General features: G+C 41.4%; 2 long non-coding RNA genes across 3 annotated transcripts in view; both read right to left on the reverse strand.

Moving 5' to 3' along the window:
- Positions 1 to 23,008, reverse strand: part of LOC141750245 (uncharacterized) — a 215,827-nt gene that overhangs the window by 141,985 nt on the left and 50,834 nt on the right. The window lies entirely within an intron of this gene.
- Positions 1,540 to 9,378, reverse strand: LOC141750246 (uncharacterized). The gene is made up of 3 exons (XR_012589618.1): positions 9,077 to 9,378; positions 7,112 to 7,240; positions 1,540 to 2,920 (listed from the first exon to the last, which is right to left on the reverse strand). It is a non-coding gene; the product is annotated as an uncharacterized LOC141750246 (long non-coding RNA).

Here is a 23,008-nt window from a genome sequence, read left to right on the forward strand (position 1 = left end):
TCACTCTTGTAATTTCTTCCAGACCCTTCAGAAACTGTAAACTGGAACACATAGTAAATAAAACTGCTTGGAAGAGAAGGTTACCAGCATAGTACCCCAGATGCAAGGATTCAATTTTCTGCTTCATTGTGAACTTCTGCAAAACACCTGACAGGATGAAGTCCCTTGAGATACTTGGTCTGATAGCTCAACACTGCTGCAGTCAGTGTGGGGAACTGGTTCAGCAAAGATCTAACAAGAGCTGGGTGGTAAAGAGAGACTTCCCTTTTTTTGGCAGGAGTGAACTGTTAGAGCAGCTCAGCCACCTTGCGCAATTTGCCCTTTGGGCACCTTCATTGCAAGAGGTGATATGTCTAATCCCTAACTCTATGCATCTTTGTTTCCAGCAGTAGCGCTCCCTGCATAGCTCAGCATCTGCACATGTCACCACTTGAGCTGGGCTGCACACCAAGCTCATGCCTAGCCCTGCTTGGACTCCACGAAACAGGCTTTCATCTACCTAAATCCCTTGCAGGACCAGGGGGTGGGCGCCAAGCACTCCTAGGTGGGGAGTGCTCCTCCCAAAGCAGGCTGCCTGGGCCTCCTTTCAGGCCAAACCATGCCATGTAGGTGCCACTGCTGCTTCACTGAATTATTCAGCAGCTCCTCTACTTCCACTTCACAACCAAAGGGCTTCAAATAAACATCTCTCATGTCCCACAACAATGCTGTGATCCCCTGGCTACCCGCTCTTCTTTGAGATGCTCTCCACTCCTCTTGTCAAAGCCGAGCTACTTCACAGAAGGAGTTCAAGTTCCATTGAGTGACTGGGCAAAGGAAACACTGTGATTTTATCTTTCATCTCATGACCACAATGCTCACTCACGGATTTCTGCTACTGGCCTATGAACTGTCTTCAATAAATAATACTATGTGGAAGATGGGAGCCATTCTTAAGAAAGATGATGTCACAACTTATGTACCTTTCTCCTTGAGCAAAGACAGCTTACCTTGGATTTCTCAGGCGACATCACAAACCTCCAAAAGGAATGATGGACAAAAGTTCCTTTTAGGACAATCTAGAAAAGTCAGAACATTTTTTTCTGGAAGAGACAAGATTTGACCTCTAAGTCTCTAAGCACTCAAATCAGGCAACCTGAGTAGCTGATCGAGGTCCCAAACCCTGGACGAAGTTAGGGGTTACAGCGCCAAAGTCATCTCTCACCTATGACACATTTGGTATCTGCTTGTGTTTTCTGAGCTTGGTGGCTTGTACCAGTCGTGTCTTTTCCCCATGGGGATACTCAAGTGTGAACCAGCGTCTGACAAGCACACTGACCTAGACCACAGACCAAAGTAACACTCAGACAGTAAGAAGTACTCAGTAGATTGGAGTTCAAGTCCAAAGTCAAGCCCCAAATTCACTCAGCAGTGAGTAAATATGTGAGTTCCCCTCTACGCCTCGCTCCCTCCCCTGCAAAGTACACAGTAACACTTACTTCCAGGATTGCTTTATGGAAAAGTTTTAATTAAAGGTTTTTCAGAAGCCTCTAGTAAAGACAATCATACAAGTAGCTAAGGCAGGGAGACATGCATGTTTTAAGCCCCAGCAGCTCCGCTTCCTTCCCACACCCCTCAGCAGAGGGGACTCGCCATGCCTGCTTCTGGTCTTCAGATCCGTTACAGCCAGGCAGGAAAAGATGGCTCACATGCACACAGTGCTTATCCTGCTGATCAATAAGCTTCCTTCCTGGCCGATAACCAAACCACTTATAATATTAACAGTGTTATTTAAGATCTGTGGAAATTTTGTCTGTTCCAAGCAAACAAGAAATATCTTGACCTAGATACTGAGAACAAAACAACGCTGAGTAAACTTCAGGATTGCCAGTTCATCTATCATTGCACTTGACATTTTATTGAAGAATTGGAGCAAAACTATTTTACCCAAAAGGTTCTTACACCAGAATATTTATTCAGTGGATGAGAGGAAAAAAAAAAATAATAAATTAATCTGACACTTTCCCCCTCCCAATTTAGACTGAAAAGGGGTGCATTTTATAGCCCGTTAATAAGGTACATGAGTTGCCTATGGGCCCCTTTCAATGACTGCAGACACAATTATACCAGAAAGCACAAATGAATACGAGACTCACCTATACTTCTTTCTGAGGAAAAAAGGAGTGTGATGCAAGAGCAAAAGAAGAACACAAAGAGTATTTCAACTATGTTACAAGTGTGCAAGTTCGAGACAGTGACCTGCACTGTAAAAGACGGTCACTGATGCAGAATGGTTCAATAAACGTTTTCAGAAGCGCTGTCAAGCTGTTGCTCCTTTTGGCTTTAAGTAATGCTGGGCATATGCAATGCCTTATTTTCTTAAGGTCTGTACCAAAATTCATACGAGTTTCTACAAAAAGGTGCGCCTATGCAACTTCTCTAATATACCCAGTTGCAAAGCTAAGAGAAAATCTGAGTATCTAACCTTCTGTCCAGGAGCTGGAGCCCCACTGAATCTCACAGTCTAATCGAGCAGATTTCTGCTTATTCCTCTTATCCATGAAAATTCTGGTGCATACCTGTACGTACTTCAGTAGGTGGAGTATTTTAAGTATCTACCTACCTGGAAGACATACTGCTTAACAAAAGGTAGAAAAGGAAAAGAAGGACTTTCAAAAAAGATCAAATACATCATAAGCTTGGCAGACACTGTAGCCCTGAAACAGCAGTTTGAAACTTGCACCATAACAAATCTTCTCCTATACATTATCTCACAGGAAACAACACATGATAAATTCTTAGCACAATGTGATTCCCCTCCTTCCACCTCCTCCCCACTTCAGAAAGATTTAACATCTAATTCAGCTTTTGACGAGCTGCTTCATCACTGCGGGAACACTGTTGATCTCTGTCGGAACCCTGCGGCCTTGGACAGAACAAACTGAAAGGGAAAAAAAAAAAAAATTTGGCCGTCTGTAATGATAAATAAATACATTACAGGATACAACTCTGGGGAATGGAGGCTGACACTGACTGAGCACCGTGACCTCCACACAACTGCCAAGCCTCAGCCGTTTAACAAAAGTCAACTTTTGTTTGTCTTCTTCCCGCCCCCCCCATGACAATTTCTTAAAGTGCAAACGCAGGATGGAAAAGGAAAAAAAGAAATTAAACAATAAAAGATAGAACTCCAAAATCCTCCTCATCTGCTGCCCAGAGGCACTTTGGTTTTGACAGAACATATTTTATTTCTGTGGTCTCCTGGAAATTGGGGGAAAACAGTCCATGCTGCATCAGCGGCTGTGGGACAGGGAAGCTGTGCCACAGGGAACGCTCAATTCCCTTTTAAAAAAAAAATAAAAGAAATCATTCATTAGGATGTGCCTGCCTTCAGGATAGGTCTTGGCACCAATTTGATTTTCTGCCCACTTAAGTCTCACTCACAAAATCAAATATGTATGGCAGACGTTGGGTCTTCCCACTGATATCAATAATAACAAATCAGAGAGGAAGCAATTGGTTACCCCACCAGCTAATCCACCTCCTTACCCCTGGAAGCCTCACTCTCTTGTGTCATCTCCTAGACTCTCCTTTTCAATATCTGATTCTCATTTCTCTTCAATCATAACAGAAAAGTGATACCTACTACCACCTCTCCTCATTTTACTGATGCACAAAGTGATAAATACAACGTCACCACAAAGTCGATCAGGTTGAAAGCCAGGTATGGACTACAACTGTCAACTCTTGTGTCTGCACTGTGCTTACCAGAATGTATTATTCCATTAACTCCATGTGCTTTATGGGAACCACAGAGGATTCAGCTTGATCAAGTAAGTTCATGGTCAAGCCCTTGGGGCTCATCAACACCTTACAGCAAAGTCCAGCACAGAAAGCCCTGTGCTAACACTGAAGAAACTAATTTCAGTGCAGAAAGAGAAGAGCCTCATGAGCGTGGTGCTAATCAGCCCCACTAGCTTGTTGAGCTATTAATCTCAGGCACAAAGCTAATGTAGCTACACCACTCCCGAAGCCCACACCAGTATTTCTTCAAACACTTCATCGCACAGTGCAGACGCTCCAGCTCACTCAGAGCTGTCTCAGGGATACATGGCACAGCTTGTTCTAAGTGTTTCTTCTGCTCCCTTCGCTCCCCTGAGGAACGTCTCTCCTGCCCGCTCACCACCAGCCTCACCGCCGCCAACACCAGGCTCTGTCTTCACAGCTCCTAGCTCGCGATTCGTTTAACTCAGCTATTCACCAAAGCACCTATTTAATCCACTCTGCTCACAGTTACTACTATTAAAGCACTCTGTATTTTCAAGTGTCCTGTGTCTCCTTAACGCTTCATAACATCCTTCTTATTTCCCCTCTCGCCTGCCCTTTGTATACACAGGGAAAGTGGATAAGAGGGAGATGATTCAACTCACCCAAACAGTGGAAGACTCATGATTCAATCCCTTTATCTTTTCTCTCTGGTTCACATCTTCAATTTCTCAGTCTATCTTGTTTCATTTTTTTTTTTTCATTCTCTTTAGGTTTTAGAGGATTTGAATGGTTCCCCTTTGGTTAAAAGCAAGATCTTTCTAACGTGCCTCCTTACATTTGAATACTCTCCTGAAGATTTTCCATTGCCCTCTGAGGCACAACAGTTTTCTTCAGCTTGGTCAATTCCCTAAGTCTGTTCTGCCAGGGAGTACTTATTTCACATTAATTATATCTTTGATTGTCCCATAGTTGTTTCCTGCAAGCGTAAGTTGTGCGCATTACAGTCTCTGTTAGCAAACAGCTGCTTGATGCACCACAGGGCTTTCAGTTACAGATGGATTTCCATAAAGTCAGTCAGGACTTTTAGGTGATGCGCAAGCATTCCCCAAACCACCATTGAGCTCAGGCCTTGACCTGCCTATCAGAACAAGACTGACACTTTCTAGGAGACAGTGGATAAGGAAAAAAAATATGGGAAATAAATATGAAATCCATTTTCGAAGCAATAATTCCCAAACCTTTCACCTGAGTCAAATACAACAAAAACCAAAGAGCAGGACAAAACAAAAACCAAAACAAATGAAGAGAAGCTCTATCTCTGAACGAGCTACAACAGCAACATGGGCCCGTATATATCAGTCAAAATCTCTGGATGCGAGTTCCTCCCTCTAGAAACCAACGACACCTTTGCTGTACTCCACAACTCATCCATCACAACCAACAGCAGAGGGTATCTATTGCGATGAGAGGAAATGCAGAATGTCTGTAGAAGGCAGAGGAGGGGGAAGCAGAATCAGACCTGGACATCTGGGCGGACATTATCTGCAGTGCAGTGCGCTTTGCTGGCATGCCTTCTCTCTTGCTAGCGCAGATATCCTACGTGTGCACGCTCTGCGCGTATGTTTAAACAAAAAAGCTGATAAGGAGTGCTTGTCTGTCAGCAGTATCTGAAGCCCACGGCTCTTTGAGAGCGTTTGGGTTTACTTGGCGGGTCACGCTGACTCCTTGTGAACCATTTATCATCGCAAAAAACTCCAGAGGTTGGCACGATGCCAGTGTCTTGTCTTCTCTTCCCTCCCCCACCCCTTTCTCCCCTCCTGGGTATTGATGCTACATCAAAACAAACCTCCAGTTCACATAGCAACAGAACATTTTTATATGACCTCTGCATGGGAACGCTACACAAACCATTGGACAATCACTTGGAGCACGTTAGGTAATTCCAGGATATTTTGCTGGTTTCTGTCAAAAACACCCCTGATTAAATGAACTATAAAAAGAGAAGAGGATCTTTTGCACATGGGCCAGACTTGAAACGCATCTTGGCACCAAGGATGTCAGGGGATTAGTGCACCTATTGGTTCCATGTTCTAAATTTTGCCATTTTCTATCTCGCTTGGAATCAAACTGGGGAGTCCAAAGCATTTAAGCCAGTTTGTGCATAATATAATTGAAAGCAAAACGATGCTGAAGGGATCTGCTGAGTCAGGGCTTTAATAAGACAAAGACTGAAATTTAGATTTTGGTAGACACTGAAAACTCCCATTGCTATCTGAGACAGAGCTATCTGTACAGACTGTGTACTTACATAGTAATAAAACAGCTAGGTCATCTTAACTTCATTTTCCCTCAGCTTGTCACAAAAGGTTAATACTTTGAATAAGGACATAATAAATAGTTACTTCAAATCTTTTCACTGCATGGCCACCTCATCTTTATATTGTACTAATCCCATATTCCAGCCCTTCCACTGGTTTGTTGCAAGGATCACAAAGACCCTTTTTTTCCCTTTTGCTGTATAAATTGACCCTGATTCACTGAAGATAGTCATAACTAGAAACAGAACACCAGCAAGGGCACATCGGGGCCTACAGTGACATTAGAGCCACTGGTTATTGTTTGTTATATCTTACTTGTGTACACAGAATTCAACATATCACAAGATATTACATTCAGAAGGAAAGAGTTTTCCTCCAAGCCATGTTGATGGCAATCACTGCAGATTTTTTTGCCTGCACCATCAGCATCGTAGGATTACCTGGGAATTTCAGCAAGTTACCTGCAGTTCCAAGACCTTAGGACACTGCTGATGACTTTGATTTCTCCTGCTCTCTTCCTCAAGTGTCTTAGAGCCTTTTGGTCTTTTTCATTAGGCCTTAAATAAGTCATTGGAAAATGTTTTGTGACAAGGAGGCGGTATGAGAAATATATTTTGTGGACCTTTCCAGACAGAACATCTATGGTGTGATTGCTTGCAGTTGTGGTGTAATGCACCGGTCCAATGCTCCTGAACCATTTGGGAAAGATAATAGTTAAGGTGTATCTATCTATCTATCTAGGTTATTATACGGTACACATCACTAAAGGATAATTTATGCAGCAGCTAGAATACAGTTAATATATGACAAAAATTATGGACTAACTTTTGTAGCTCTAGAGAAACTCTTCAATACACCACTTTCATTATCGTAATGATACAAGTGGTAGAACGTCTTAACTGAGACATTCCTTGCCCATTTATCTCTTACTTCCTTGGCTTGTTCCCTTCTTCGTGTTGACCCTTTAACTGCCTGCAACTAGTTAGTATGGACTAAAACCAAACCCTTTTTCCAGGATTATTTTCATCTCAAGCATATTTCCTCACCTCATGCACAGCACAGTCACACAAATTGGAAACCAATAGCAGACTGGGGGAACAGAGCATTTCCCACTACAACCACCAAAGCCTTCCTCCCGTGGCACCACAGCCGCCGCTGTAGAGCTGTGAGCAGGCCTGAATGTAAGAATCAACAGAGACGTTACTTAGGATTATTTCTGAGTGAACAGCGCATTAGTTTAAAAATATATTTAAGAAAGTATTACTAAACTATGACTTTTTAACAGAATTATTACTAAAAGAAAAGGACAGACCTGAGAACAGAACCTAGAACAAAGTCTGCCTGCTGGAGTGGGGCTGGAATTTTACTGTCCTCCCATTTTCCCCACTCCCAGCTTCACAACTCCAAGCCTGCCCTTGCCCCAGCCCTGCTGCTCATGGGACCTTTCTCTGAGCTATTTGAGCTCACTAACTCAGGAGCTAGCAGCTAACTAGCCCAAAACAACCTATTCCAGGGAGTCCATTCCTCCTTTCAGCAACAGCAAACAGATCAGAACAGCCTTTCTTCAGTAACTAACTTCACAGACCCTAAATCCGTGACCCTGAAGTAGAGTCTAAAGGAAATGCAGTGGAAAGGCAAATCAGGTTCAGACCCATTGCAGGATCATGACCTGCAAGGACAGGCTGGACTCCACATTCTCCAGGGAAGTTGAGAGTTAGCACAAAAATAATTAAGTGATAATTCACTGTACCCCTTTCTACAGCAGGGGAGATGAGCAGGACCCCAGAGGATCTGCCCTCATGAAACTCCCGCATACAACATGCTGGGCATTCATGCAGAAAATTGTTTAGACATATGTCCCCCAGTCTCAAACTGTCTCAAAAAATCGTTTGAAAGCATCTAGTTTTGCTGTCCCGGGAACACTCATGACTTCATATGGGCTTCAGCTTTTCAGTCCTTATTCTAATGCCTTTCAGGTTGAGTGAAGCTGAGCCATACAGGATTTTTACGAAGTGTTAATGGGCTACAGTGACTCTATATAATCCAGCACTGGCTGGTGAGTTATCACACCCCATTGTCACTTCATTAGTTGGCAGCCTGGGAGAGCACAGGTGCCTCCTCTGGGCTCAAGGGCGTGAGGTTGCTCACATTGGTGGAGAGCCCAGGAAAGCACCCACCAGCAGCTGCCCATCCTCAGGATCAATATTGAGAGCCCTCAATACACTGTGTAATCTTTGGATCTCAAGAGAGGATTAGTCTGATTTTTTTCCCCAGCACCTTTTTCAGTAGTACACCCGTCAACTACTTTGTCAAATCTGCATCCATACATTTCTTGTCTCAGGCTTTCAACAAACTCCTATACTTTAGTTTCTGGGAACAAACTCGGGAAGCCTTTTGCAGAACACTTAATTCCTTGTTTCATAGAGATAAAGAAGAACACAACCAGCATATCCAAAAGGTTAAACACATCATCTATTTTAGGAGCGTAACACAACAGCATTGCAGAGGGAGTAACATCTAGGAGGAAATTCAAAGCCTTAAGACAGGTTCTGAGAATCAGCATGAATAGCTCTCTAAAATGTAAAAATAAGGGAAACCAAATGCATGCAGCCAACTTGGTGAAGCTCCATTGGCAACCAATTATGCCTCCAGCCTTATTTTCAAAAGTGTGTGCATGTAATGGTGTGTGCAAAAATGAACAATCAATAGTACCTTCATTTATATGACTTATCATGATTGCATCTCGCAGCCATGGTAACTGTGCACCCACCTGAGGAACCGCATGAACAGACATGCGGATACACTGGGCAAGTTCCCATCCCAGCTGCTGAGAATACCGCGCGTCAAGTAACTTTGAGTGACAAAGTCCTGTTCTACAGAACTTTTTTTTTTCTTCCCCCCCCCGCCCCGAGCAGGCCAGGAAAAAAGCAGGAAGGAACAAGAGAGATATTTACTGAATTTACAAATGCTCACTGTCTATACATAATTGAAATCTTTTATTTCATATTTACCTAAAAGAGGGGTAAGTCCTGCAGGGCTACTTGAAGCCACAGCATTGCTGTTCTCGTATTGATCGTTTTGAGGAGAAAGCTGCACACCGGAGGAGCCAACCAGGAAAGCCCAACGAGAGGTGGAGCACGCTGGGTGAGTGTCAAGAGCATCAGAGGTGTCGAAAATGGATTGGAAATTGCTGCTGTCTACCTCATAGCATAGATTTTGCAGTCTGCTCTGCAACATACACAGTTTCTGTCCTGTGCACTGCAAACACACACAGACTTGGCCGGCCTTGATGCTGCCCAGGTCAGTCAGCTCCTCAAGGGTTTTGTTTACTGCCTCTTATTTTTCAGAACAGTGCATAGCATCTCCTGTTAAAAAACTCCTAACACAGAAAAACAAGGCTTTTTTAGCCAGTTCAACCACTGGATAAAGCTTAAACACATCGAATAAAGCATTCTACAGCCTCGACATTCATTACCAATTAATTATTGAAAGGGTATCTATTGAGCGTTTTAATATGCATAAAAGTAAAGACAATTCCAGTTGCCACGCAACTGGCTGAGAATCATGTAAACATAAATGCAGTAGTTTCATTTTCATGAATAATCTTATGTATCTGGAGAGAAGGGCTCAGCAGAGCCACTATACATCACATCAGAGAAGTAGCATTAAAGGTGTAGGGGAATTAACCACTTGGTAGCCGGGAGCCTACATTTTAGGAATTAATTTGATTATTAGCATAGCAAAAAGGCCAGGACCTTGTGTCTGCGCAGTGAGGTATAGCTCTTTGGACCCTGGAATTGCATCCTACAGATTGACATAGAATATTTATATAAGATGCAATCAAGAAAGGTCTTATTGACAATCAGACATAGCCCAGCATGCAGCCTGATAAGACTTGTAATTATACAGATGAAAAAAAAATGACAAAAGACGTATGTGATCATTCCAGCCAACCTCTACTGTTTCACACAGACAGAACTAATCTGTTTATAGTTTGGTTTAAAGTACAGATGGTTCCACTAAGCATCAGAGATTCCAGTACATATCCAGAATAGGATTGCATACTTTTTCCCCCAAGAAATTTGTTAAAAGAGATGAACTTTAGAAAAACAAAAATATTTATGAAGTCAGGCCAAATATGGGAATTGTTGTTGTAAATAAGAAAATTACTTAAAAGTTTTTAAAAACAGAATTAAACAAAACATTTTTATTTCAGAAAAACCATATTTTGAGTTGCCCTAAAAGATTTTTTTTTTTTTTTTTACATTTTTCTTTCAGTTTCCCTTGGAATACACTTTGCTTTTTGGTTTGGTTTGGTTACAAGAAAAAAAAAAAAGAAAAAGAATTATTTGCCAAGCCCATAGACCGAACAACATAAAACCAGCAGAAATGTCTCCCACATTTAGAAACAGCAAGTAAACACATAGTTTCAATTCTGTTCCACCTCATTCTCAAAAAAACCCTTTCTCTTGTAGTCTAAACAATCTGATTTAGATGTCAGCAAGCCGAAGCCCTGCCTTGATATCTAATTTACAAGCTCCTGAGCCTGTTTATTTTTCCCACTGTACTCTCGCGAAGGCTGCAGTGTGCCTTATTCACGCTGAAGGGCTGCAGCCTCCAGATGATGCCATTGTTATTCTCTTTACCTGTTCCACAAAGTTTTCTCTTCCTCCTCCCTTCCTCCTTGGCTGCTGACAGACCTGCCGGGGAGCAGACTCTCTTAGGTTGTAATTTAAATCACAGGAGTGAGAACTCGAAGAAAATTTGTGTGACTGTTGGGTTTAGCTGGTATACGTTTTTTTTTCTTAGCGTTTTGTTGTTGCTGCTTTTTTATACTCGCATGCAATTTATAAGAGCAGGCAGTATGCTCTTAAACACAGTTAATACTATTCCTTAATCCACTCAAAAGAAATGTTTAGCATTTAACTTTATAATAAAAGGTATCAATTAGGAACTGACAATGTTTTCAGTAGTGATATCTAATTACTGTAACTTGCTATAGGCTATCTTGTTAAATTCTAGTTGAATGACTAAGTATTCCTGACAAGTTTAATGCATTATTAAAGGTGTAATTACTTGGTTATTGCTCGTGTAATTCTGAGTTAATTACATGACATCTAAATTCATCATTTTTATGTTTATTGAACTTTGGTAAATTCACTTTTAGCTAGTGCATGATATTTACACCATGACTCCCTCTTCTACTCATTCTGAACTTAAAGGAGAATGGTGCTGCATCTTCTAAGCACAGCAGGAGAAAACAGAAAGGGAGGAGGGAATATAATCATAACAAGTCTGATTTTCCTATCGGTTTTCCATTTTCCTGTGCTTTTCTTGCCTCCTACTATTTAACTACATCACGATTCAGTAGATTTGCTCAATTTTCAATAGAAGAAAATTAGCCTACAAGTTTTTAAAAGACCTGCAATGGAACTGAAACCTTATTGAAATCAATGGCAAAGCTCTCATTGTCTTGATCAGAGACAGGATTTTACCTTTGGGAACCCTTGTTCTGGGAGTAGAGTGTGAACTACCCAAGGGGCTCTGGGATACAGGATTTTATCAGTGTCAGCATCAGTAGTCAGATGCCAGAGGGATGTCTCCATGAGTCTGTCATTGGAATTTCCACTCACAGCATTCAGAACAAATCTATAAATAAACAATGCATTTGAAATTCCCTTCTACTACTTTGCTCCCGCCTATATAAAGCCTTTTTTTCCACCCTTTATTTGTAAACGTGGCCTCTTGTGCTCCACATAGTACATACCGTAGTCCTTTGCTCCCCAGGGCCCACGCAGGTGGGAAAAGTAAATGCTGCCCATGCCACCGCTACCAAATGAAAAGCTTGACAAGCTCAAGTGCCATCATTATGCAGTCAGTGAATCTGAGGTTATAAATCTTCCTTCATTCCCATTTGGAAGAAGGATCTTCAATTAAGCAAAAATTGATTTTCTAATGATTTTTTTTTTCTGCTCGTGATTGGTAGATTGTTTGAAACTGTTCCAGCCCAACATTGTACAGACAGAACAATTAAACATGCATCACAGTTGACAGCAGGACTGATTTAAGTCAGTGAATGCAATTTAGCCCTTTGATTTTTGGCAAGAAGTGCACCTTGCAACAATTATGAAGGAAGAAAATATTATTCTAGCTAAACATTGCAACTATCAAGCCAGTCAGAAAGCAAGGAGGAAATGCAATGGGGCATTGGAAAGTTTTTTCTGATCTTATGGAATCCCTCACTACTCTGCATTGCATGTTAACGCTGAAGTTAGCGCACTTTCCAATTAAGTAAATGACTTGAGTAGTTAGTAACAGCTGAGACATGAGTAGAGGTTTGAATAAGTTATTTGACAAACCAGATACCACATTGTCATTGTTGATAATGATACTTAGGAAATTAGGGACCAACAATCAAAGTTTTCAAAGCATATTTAAATTTTAGTGTTGATGCAAATGACTCAAAACTGATTGAGTCAAAGCCCACTAAGCTTAGTTGGAATCTTTCTATTAATTTCAAAGCCCTCTGGACCAAACTTTAAGGCATGGGTCTTCTTTAAAATCAAACTTTTTGGTGTGCACACAGAACAATCAGAATAGGATTAAAATCCTATTAGAAGTGAATTAAGCTAATAAATTAGACCTTACTTTATAACGATACATTGACAGACACTGGTGTACCTTCTAAACTCTCTAGATGTAGTTCTGATCCTACTCTTTTTGTTAATGAGGTACAATTAAAATTGAGATCCTTACATCTGTAGGACAACACTGAATGTAATTATCCATGTTGTGTTAATGCTTAGTGGTACTCACCTCTCAGACCAGGACACGACTATGACAGGCATGATACAAATGCAGGAGGAAAAAGACAAACTCTGTTCCCTGAAAAGTTCCAATGCCACCATCAGAGCAACAGAAAAAAATGGACTCAGAAAGACTCAGGGTGCAAAGAAAACTCAGAGACAGCATTATATGTCACAGAAGACAACAGACACAAGCATATGAGCAATTCAATCCTTGTTGTAACTTTGTGGGCATCACGGCCTTGAGCAAAACCACGTGAGAACAACCGATGCTTCTGAGACATCCCATACTACAGGTCCCAGTGTTTTTCCAAAGCTGGACCATGGTATGTCTCCAGTTTGATCTTTTTCATTTGCGGATGATGTTAACCAGGACAATCTAATCCTTGCTAGAAGGAGTCAGTAGAAGTAGGTGCAATGTTTTCTTGAAGCAATCAAAGTAAATCCCATTTTCTAACAGTCTAATAAGGAAAGTTTGGAGATTTTCAGCTTGCATTTCCTAGTATGTTAATTTCATCGTTGCCCACATATTATTCTGCTTGATCTGACCTGAATCTGACTTATTGCATTTCCCAAACTACTTTTCACTCAGCGGTTAATTAAAAGATTTGGTCCCTGACACACTGCTTACAGCCCTTATTGGCACCCATTAGCCCAGCTAGACTAATTCTCCTGAAAAGCAAACCTCCTTATATTCCCAGGGTCAAAAGTTCACAGCCAATTCCCTAAATCTTTAACATTCACTATTAGTTCATTATTTGAGCCTACTCTGCCGTAAGAGGCTGTATTCAAATGTAGGCATAAAAAGTCATTCAAGAAAGACAGTTTCTCACACAAATTCACTGCTTGCCAGTCTGCTCCATCACTGTCTATACAACATTGGGACTCTACGATTCAAGAGATATGAAATTAATTTTTTTTTTAAACTTTCCTTTGAGTATCTTTTTGTTGAATATACAACCAACAAAGAAAGAAAATGCATGTTCTAATTTGCACTAACCAATTAGCATGTGTATCATGCCTCAAAATTACCTCGGCAGTTTATTTTCCTGTGCACACAGCCAGAGCATAGCATTGCCTTTCAGGCACATATAGGATTAAAATCCATACGTAGACATCAATATCACACTGAAAGCAACAGCGCCAGCATTCTGATAGTCCCATTTAAATAAGGAGAGTCAAAATTCAAAATCAGATCCCAGCTGAGACTGTAAACAAATACACACCACTTCTTCACACACACTTACAAGAACATTTTCACACACACGTGCACGCTTATAGGCACGTTTGGATTCATCACATTTTAGAGATAAAAGGTAAACCACAACATTTAGATTTGGATCTAAGCAGTGGAGCCCCCAAAGCCCTGAATCTCTGAGAAGTCTGGCTCCTGGGCTTTGGCTCAAGCCCATCTTTACTGCACTGAGATAAAGCTTGAAACAACGTCCACTTGGGTAGGTGTGTGGGAAGAGAAAAAGGCAAAGTTTAATTATTAAAACTATGCGGCCGTGCAAGCATCCTACTTAAGTTAAGAGGAGTTGTCATTAAACTCAACCTTTCCCCCTTGAACCTGGTGTCTGGAATAGCTCAGACACCAATGACGACCTTATGTATTTCTTTTAATTATTCTGAAGTAACCTCCTCCAGCTCACTACAAGCCCTCAGCTACTTCAAGCAAAGACATTCTAATGATTTCGATTAAATCTTGGCCTCTCCCCAACAGAGCACAAATTAAAAGCATTACTAGGAGGATACAAGCTTCAGCGCTTGGAAGTGTTATATAAAGAATGGGGAAAGCTGCCAAGAGCTTGTTGTCATTTCATATGCAGTGGGGGATGATTAACCCCTTGGTGGCTTTTCATACCCTGGCAAGATCACACATCAGGTTCCCCAGGGGTTCCTCCTCATCACTGTCCCCCACGTTACACTTTAAACTCTTTTTGACTTGATATTTGGAGGAAAATGCTTCTTCCAACGAAGCACTGTCATATTTAGGCTCTAAAATCAGCTGTGTTATACTGACATAATTTAGAGAAAAGAAGCCTACTGAACTCTACAAATACAATTTCAGAGTGTATCTAATCATCCTATACATGGCTGCACTTTTACACATAATTTTTATTTTCACATACACATTGCCTCAGTAGAAATCTGTGAATGCGCAGAGTTTGAGCACAGCTTTGCAAACATCCATCACTTCAGCTGAAGGACCAACTCCATCAGCTGGTGGCAGCAGCAAATTGTTATCCCCTTGTGGCCCAGCCCCTAACAGGGGTAACGATACATGTTTTGCTAACGTAACGCCCATCACACTACGTTATGTCTCCTGCCACCAACATTAGAAATCTATGTCCAATCTGTAAACAAATACGGAGGGATTCTTTTATTTTTTTTACATTAAGTTGTGGGGATCAAAGCAAAATCTTTCTTCTGAAAAGCAGCTTTATACATTATTCTTTAACAGCACATTCAGCTGATACTGATTTCAAAAAGCCACAAACTGGGGTAACCATGAAGCATGCCTGAAATAAATGCACAAAAATCTCATGTAAAATGCTTGTCTCAAAGTAACTATGCAAGAGTGGGAACTAGGCAAACTTGGGTTAGATCCTGGTGTCATTATGAGCAACAGACTTGCATGTTGAGCCTCTTTCCATTTTCTTTTCCATTTTCTATATTGTTAAAATGTAAATAATTAATCTAAACAATTGAAAAGTACTTTCAGATCTTCGGATAAAAACAATTAAAACAAAAAAAAAAAAAAAAAAACAAGAACAAACTGACCCAAATAAGGAGTAATAGTCAAATCATTCATCAAAAGATGCTTTACCCAGGTTCCTATATGCAAAAACAACATAAGCCTACAAATCCTGAATCTTATGCTTCGCATCTGGCCATTTGCACTCAGGTAAATTGAAAAAAGATACAAAATCAGCACCATCCGTCCACTCTCACCCACTTTGCACAGCGGTAATTGAATACCCGAGTGGCAGGCAGCATCCGCTCTGTCCTCGGAGGTGCTAAAACACCCCAACATACAGACATCCCATAGGGTCTCATGGGTGATACAAATCAGAGGGTGAAAGTTAATTAGCTTCCAAGAGAAAGGTAAAAACAGTGAAGAAAAAATTGCTATATTCAAGCTTTTGGTCCAGTGTTAATAAACAAGAGAGCAAAAGCATTCCAGCAAACCCTTATAGAATCGATTTAGAAAATATATTTCGAAACGTGGTTGAGATGAGGCACTGTTCCTAGGAGGTGGTGTGGGGGAGCTGACGCAGCCTTGCGATGCCTCATTCTCCAGATTTATATGAACAAAATCAAGGAAGCACTAAACCAGCAGGGGATTATTATCTCTAGAGATAACTACAGACAGTTTCATTTTAAAAACAATCGGTGTCATCATCACTATATTTTCCACTTCTTGAAACGCGGGAATGTGATGGAATACCCAGCTCTTTCCAGAAGCCAGAGTAACTTTCTCCCTGAAGCAAAATACCTGTAAAAATCACCCATTCACTTCATTTGTTCGAATTTTTAAAGATGTCATCACACTGAGCCTGTGCTTCCCCTCCGCCTGCATCTCACCAGCCCTAACGCTCAATGATATTACGATTTCTGCCCAACAGTAAAATACATTGGCTGCATCTTCACATCAAGGCTAAGGACGTAATTTCCCAAGTAGTTCTTCTGATGGCAATACCAGCTCAAACACTGACAAAGTTGGAGTGGCTGAGCAAGAAGGGAGCACTGATACAATTGGCTTGAGCCAAGCTGGTTGTCCCCCAGCCAGACTCAGCAGCCAGCCTGGCACAGGGGAAGGGGTGGCACCAGAGTGGGCGCCAGCGCCAAAAACCAGGCATGTGAAAGCCCACCATAGCAGCACATTGCATCCCATCAACCAAATGCTTTCTGGTCTGATTGAAGGTGACCTTCTACAGTGCCCTTCACCGCTCTTCCTTCCGCCCCTTATTTACTGTCCTAATTCCTTTCTTTTCCATTTCATATTGAAAAGAGAGGGGGAAATCCAAAATTCAAAGTATGTTTTTAGTTTTGTAGTGAAAACATGCAGATTGTCAACTTTTTACATGAACAAGCTTCATATTTTTCAACCGGCACTATTTGAAAATTCTTTAAAAAGGAGTCACTTTCTTTAAAAAGAAGCTCTGAAGCCACTTCAGAGAACAGAAGCATAGGGTTGGGAGTAGTAAGGGGAGAGGGAAAAAGATGATTAACTATGTGTACTAACTTTAGCACAGAGAAGTATGCGTAATAGTTCTCCTTTTTTGATTCGTCCTGACATCTTCATTTTTTAATCCTCCTGTTGCAATGCACCAATGCTGCTTTGCTGAGCAATTCAGGATGAAAATTCCGTAATATAATCAGAAATCCCCAATCAATTAGGATGTCAAATCAAGAAATAGTTCCCTACGCTACATCAAAAAAGACCCACTTCTATCTTTTGTCAGTCACTGGATTGAAATAAAGAGGTAGCTACACACAAAGAAAGCTGTCACGTCAAACAATACATCCTTCACTCGTTCAAGATATAAACACATTAAAATGTGGCAGGAGAAAGAGTCAATCGAACTTGTTTAATGGAATCAGCTAATTGGATAAATTACATTTTGATAATAACGATAATCATTGCCCTGTAGTTCTGCTGTTCAGTACTCTTAGATTGCTATGTACCCTTCTCACTTGACTCCTCGTGCTAAAAAGCATGACGTTAAAACGTCTAAAGAACCAAGTTCTGCGTGACTGCAGCTTTCATCCATAAACCTGTACATAACACCCAGGCTTCTGGAGTTAGGATAATAAACTCAGTAAACAGGGATTACAGGCACAATAAGCAAACACAGCTCTTCGAACTGGGTTCCAACAGATGACAGGAAACTGAAAAATTACTTGCTATGAATACACATCGCTATTCATGCACACAAAATTCTTTCTACAAATTCATATTGCTAGAAAACATGTAGGCTGGAATAAATAATATTAACCAGCTTGCCATTAGCATATGGCAGGCACACACTTTGGGAAGACTTTTAACACTACGCAAATGTTTAAGAATTAGTGTAACCATCCATTTACGGAAACAATATATTTGGTTCTAAAATGATAAAATCTAAAAAATTAAGGGAGTTTTACAAAACAACCTCTCTTCCTGATACAAGCTGAGTAAAAATTTAACAAATATACGATAAAAACTATGTCTGTTTCATCATTGTGCTAACTCACGTTCAGTAACGCTGCACAGAAATCAATGAACAATGTTGACTTCCAACTTGGACAATTTTTCTTGAGCCTAAAAGCATGAAGAGAAGAATAGAGGCACGAAAGCCCCATTTTCACACTCCACTCCTCAGGGGTGCAGCCAGCATGCGCAGCACCCACCTTCCCCTGCCCACCACCACTCATCGCCCCTCTCTCCCCAGCAGTATCAGCCTGCGGTAGTGCACCATCGACCAGAAAAGGGCCCACTCCAGGTTTAAAATAACAAATTTCTACTTATTTATTTGCTTTTACAACAAAAGCCCAAGCAGTACAGCCATCAAAGGAAACTTAAAATGAAACTGCAGCCTGGGGTCCGGATGCAAGGAAAAATGCTGACCTTGTTGGAAATAAAGAGGTACCGCCGGCTTTCTGCTCGTATTCTGCATGCCCCGACCATCCTAAAAGACTCTCAATCACACCTCCGTTCAGAATTAGACATTTCCGAATTGTACACAGAGTAAAACATAAAAAGGAACAAAGTGAATCCTGTTATGGGTCATTGGGGTTTTTGTTTTTGTGATTGTTAAGATAAACTCAGAGAGGCAAAAGCTTAACAGTCTGCAGAAAGAGAAAAGGCCCTGTGATAATTGATTTAAGATGAAAATTGATCAAGTAGTTTTTGTAAGGCATAAAAAAAATTGCATTTTCAAAGAGTAATAAAAATTACAAATATTCATTTCTTACATCCCCTTAAGACACATGAGGAATAGCCAGCCAAGATCTCCCTATCAGATGGTTGGCACCATCCAACAGAAGCAGGCTTCATTTGCAATTTGATTTGTAAAACAGAGTTGAATTGAAGGGCAGTGAATTTTTGAGCTACTATATTATATGCATCCAGCCTAGAATTTCATTTATCAGAATTTTTTTTCTGGTGTAAAATATCTTTTAGTCACACTTAATATTTGACTAAAAAGTGAATGGCCTTAATGATATTTACCGCTATTACTTGAAGATGTAGGAAAGGCGAAGCAGGTTCAGTGGTTAATTTACCCAATTTTATTTTTCATGTCATTTCGGAAACGTATAGAAGCTCATACTTGCCAAGGTTCATGGTCTGGCAGTTCTGCAAGATACAATCTTTTAACATCAGGGCTCTGGCGCACAGAAGAAGTTAATGCTTGGAGGAAGCAATGTTATTTGGCTCCTGGGGATTCCTCAGGATGCAACGAGTGGCTTGTCTTCCCTCTTCCAGTGTCAGAACCATCTTACACCATGTTGTAAGAAGAGATGACGAAGATGAATAGCTTACACATAACACTATGGCGTAAGGAAACCATTATCCATAAAAAAGCTAACATTCCTAGTTGAATAAACAAAGCCCACATTAAAAATCTGATGGTGTTCTAAAGTAAAAAGTAATTTATCTTCATTTTTCTTCTTATTCAGAGGCTACTTGCTACTGTAGTGTCCAAGCAATATCACTTAGAATGAACAGTCCTTGCAAAATCATGAGTGGAGTTTGCAATGTCTCCCTTTGCCTAGGAAAGAGGTGGCAATTGGAAGAGGAATAAAAGCTCCATCTGACCTGAGTTTAATTCTAGAGTTCAACTTTATGTTGTTACTTGTCTTGTTTTCAAGCAATAAGCTCCATTGTCTTCTTAATAAGGTTTGATATTGTTGATTTGTCAGCTGAAAACTGAGTAGAAAGGATGCCGTATTATTGCTGTATCATTTAACAGTGGAAAGACCTTCTGGAAGGGAAAGACTGCAACATTTACCAGAAGTGGTCATGCCCAGAAAGTCCTTGTCTTTCAAGGACTTTCAAACAAAAAACTGTTTAAACATCACTTAGACCCTAAGCCCCAGATCCAATGGCATCAGCAATACCTCCATAAAAGAGCACAAGAATCATCTGTTATTCCTTCCTTGCTCTGGCCAGAAGAGACTTGGCTCCTCTTCTACCCACACATCAACTGCAGGCTGAAGTAAAGCCTAATCCTGTTGTCACAGTTATTCCCAAAACCAGTATCTCTCAAGTTACTCTTTTTTTGTTGTTGGGTATTATTTTCCAGCTTCAAATAGGTAAAACCAAGTTACTGATTAGGCAATACTTTGGAATACCTGGGGACGGAAGGAGGAAATGAGCAAGGGCGGAATGGGAAAAGAGAAGGCTTCGACTCCACAAAAGAAACCATTCTAAATGTTTTGTGTTTTCACTTCCATTGAAAGGGTTGGGCACACAAAAGACATAAGATGTACCTAATCTTCCCAGGACTTTCTTACAGGATCCCAGTGGCCAAGCAAGATTTCACGGAAAGAAGGACTGCAGGACTGATTTCCTCAGCCGGTCTCCCATCCCTGTTGACAGGAGGCGTTTGCAGGGTGCTTTACAGAAACACAAACACTAATCTAAAAAAACAGTTGGGGAGTGGGAGTGGAAAATTCCTAAAACCTTAACTGTGCAACATGCGGTGTTTCAACAGCTTTTGTGAAAGCTTTTGAAAACATCAACAAGCCATCCAGCTCCCCGCACTTTGCAAAATAAATGTACCCAAATATTAAGGCCGCAGAGGTGACGCTGTCAACCAGCAGAAAACATGACAACAGCAACGCAGGGAATGCGGGGGAAGTTGTTTGGAATTTTTATTATTGTCAGCTACAGAGACAAAAAATGCAGGCAGAACGCAGCATCTACTCCCACAGGAAAATTGCATTCGGCCTGGAAGTCTACTTTAAAAGAAAAACAACAAATAACAGAAAATAAGCAGGAAAAAATAAAGGGTTTTGAGCCAGTTTCTCCATTCCCTAATTGGCGCAAGACTGCCAGAAGGGAGGGAAAGGCTACATTTAAGGCATCTTTTCACCTTCTGTACTCTAACCACCAGATTAGCTGGGACCAGAAATGAGGCTCGAGCCATTCCTACAGGTGCGTGGTTAAACCTTGACACCAAAAAGGGAGGTTCCACTTCCCCGTAAGTTGTGTGGTACCCAGTAATGAACCGCAGAACCCCTTCAAGGAGCAGTCTAGCAAAAACAACACAAAAATAAGCCTTAAAAAAGTATTTTCCTGCCTGAATTAGCTCAGAATGAGAGTGGAGGAAATGGGAATGCACAGAGGAGGGCTGCTCCTTTTGGTTTCAACAAGCCATTGGGTCGCCATTAGGGCTGCAATCTCAGCGGTACACTATTCTCTGCAACGATGACACTTCCTGTGGATGCCAGAGGCCAGCGTATTCCTCCCACACCCTGCCTCCCTCACACCTTGTCCCTGGAGACATTCATCATACAGGAATGCACATACTCTATTCAAACAGCATGCCCAAACGCCAGCCCTGTTAACAGCTGATTTGTGTCTCCAAAACCATGTAAAGAGCACAAATGTCACAAAATACCAGAGGTATGATTTGAGGGTGTCGTGGTTTGGGCCGGGTTGGCCAATGACAAGAAGACAGATGCTCTCCCCCACCTCTTGCTCCAAGGAGAATAGAGATAAAGAGATTTATGAGTTTAGAAAAAACTAAACTACTTTAATGAAATATTAATAATGAAATAAAAAAAGGAAATCATGAAATAGATAAAATAAATACAAACATATACAAAACTGTATCAAGCTCCTAGGGAGATGTCACTGGCCGGCACTGGGGAATCTCCAGACTGGACTCAGTGCCACATGAGAACTGGAACACACTGACCAGGATCAAAAGGCAGATGAGCTGACGGGGTCCTCCTCAGACGTCAGTCACTGAAGAAAGAGAGCCATTGGAGAAGCAGGCCATTGAAGAAGAGCCAACGAAGAAGAGCCAACCTGAGCCCTTTGGTCCCTCAGCTTTTATATTGAGCATGGCGGATGGGACGGAACACCCGATTGGTTGGTTTGGGTCACCTGACTTGTGTGTGCCTCCCCATAGGGCAAACACCCTGGTCAGCTGACCCTGGTTGCCACGGCAACGAGTGTGAACCTGGGCCTCTGACTGAGCAGAGCTGGGCCTGCTCCACCCCGAACCAGGACAGAGGGTCGATTTCGGTCCCAGCATCACCCCTGTTCACACTCCCACCTGCCCTTCCACCCACAGTTGCTAAATGCAAGTCTTTTTAAGGCATCACTATGAAACGATGCCACACATAAATAAACTTTGTAAAATGAAAAAAGGAAAGCGAAGTGCAGATATTAGTCCTGATCACCTCAAAGATCTAACTCAAGGATCAGATCCACAAATGACTGCCAGCCTTACCAACCAGGGTGAGGAAACAGAAACACCAGCGTGGCGCTGAAAATGGGGCCCAGGGGCTACAACCTTCTTAAACCACCGTTTCTGCCAGCACCACAACAGCTACAGTGGGGGAACCATGAAGCATTTAAGGTGGGCTTTTTACACTTCCCCAAAACTTTCAGAATCCATGCCACCGACTCCAAGAGGACTTGTGAGCCAGTCCTCTCCTAAAAGACATTTTCCTCAGTGCTTAAACTGCAGGTTGGCATAGGGACAAAAACAAGTGGAAACTGTTTGCGCTCATATTGTTTTAAAGGGGGTGGAGAGAAAGCTAAAAGGAATTTCATTTCTTTGGGGCCAATAATGTTCAAAGACAAGAGCAGTTTTCGGTATCAGGCCTCCATCTGGGCCGTACTCAGGGTTCCCATCTCAAAGCCATTGAACCTTGCAACATTTTATCTTATAGCCCTCAAAGGCAGTAGCACATTGAGTATGATCCATTTTTTAAACATACAAAGCAAAGGACTATATTTTCCATATGTTTGTCATATGTTTAGTTCAAGTCCCATTGCCAACTCTCAGCACAGCTGATACGCAGTGTATTCGTAGGGCCTGACCTTGGAAGAGTTTAATTTCAACTATGTATTTCTGCCTGTTTAATTTGTGCATGGCCACTACAGCTGTTTGTACACACTGAGCAATTACG

Source organism: Larus michahellis, chromosome 12 (genome assembly GCF_964199755.1).
Source record: "Larus michahellis chromosome 12, bLarMic1.1, whole genome shotgun sequence".
Taxonomy (NCBI): domain Eukaryota; kingdom Metazoa; phylum Chordata; class Aves; order Charadriiformes; family Laridae; genus Larus; species Larus michahellis.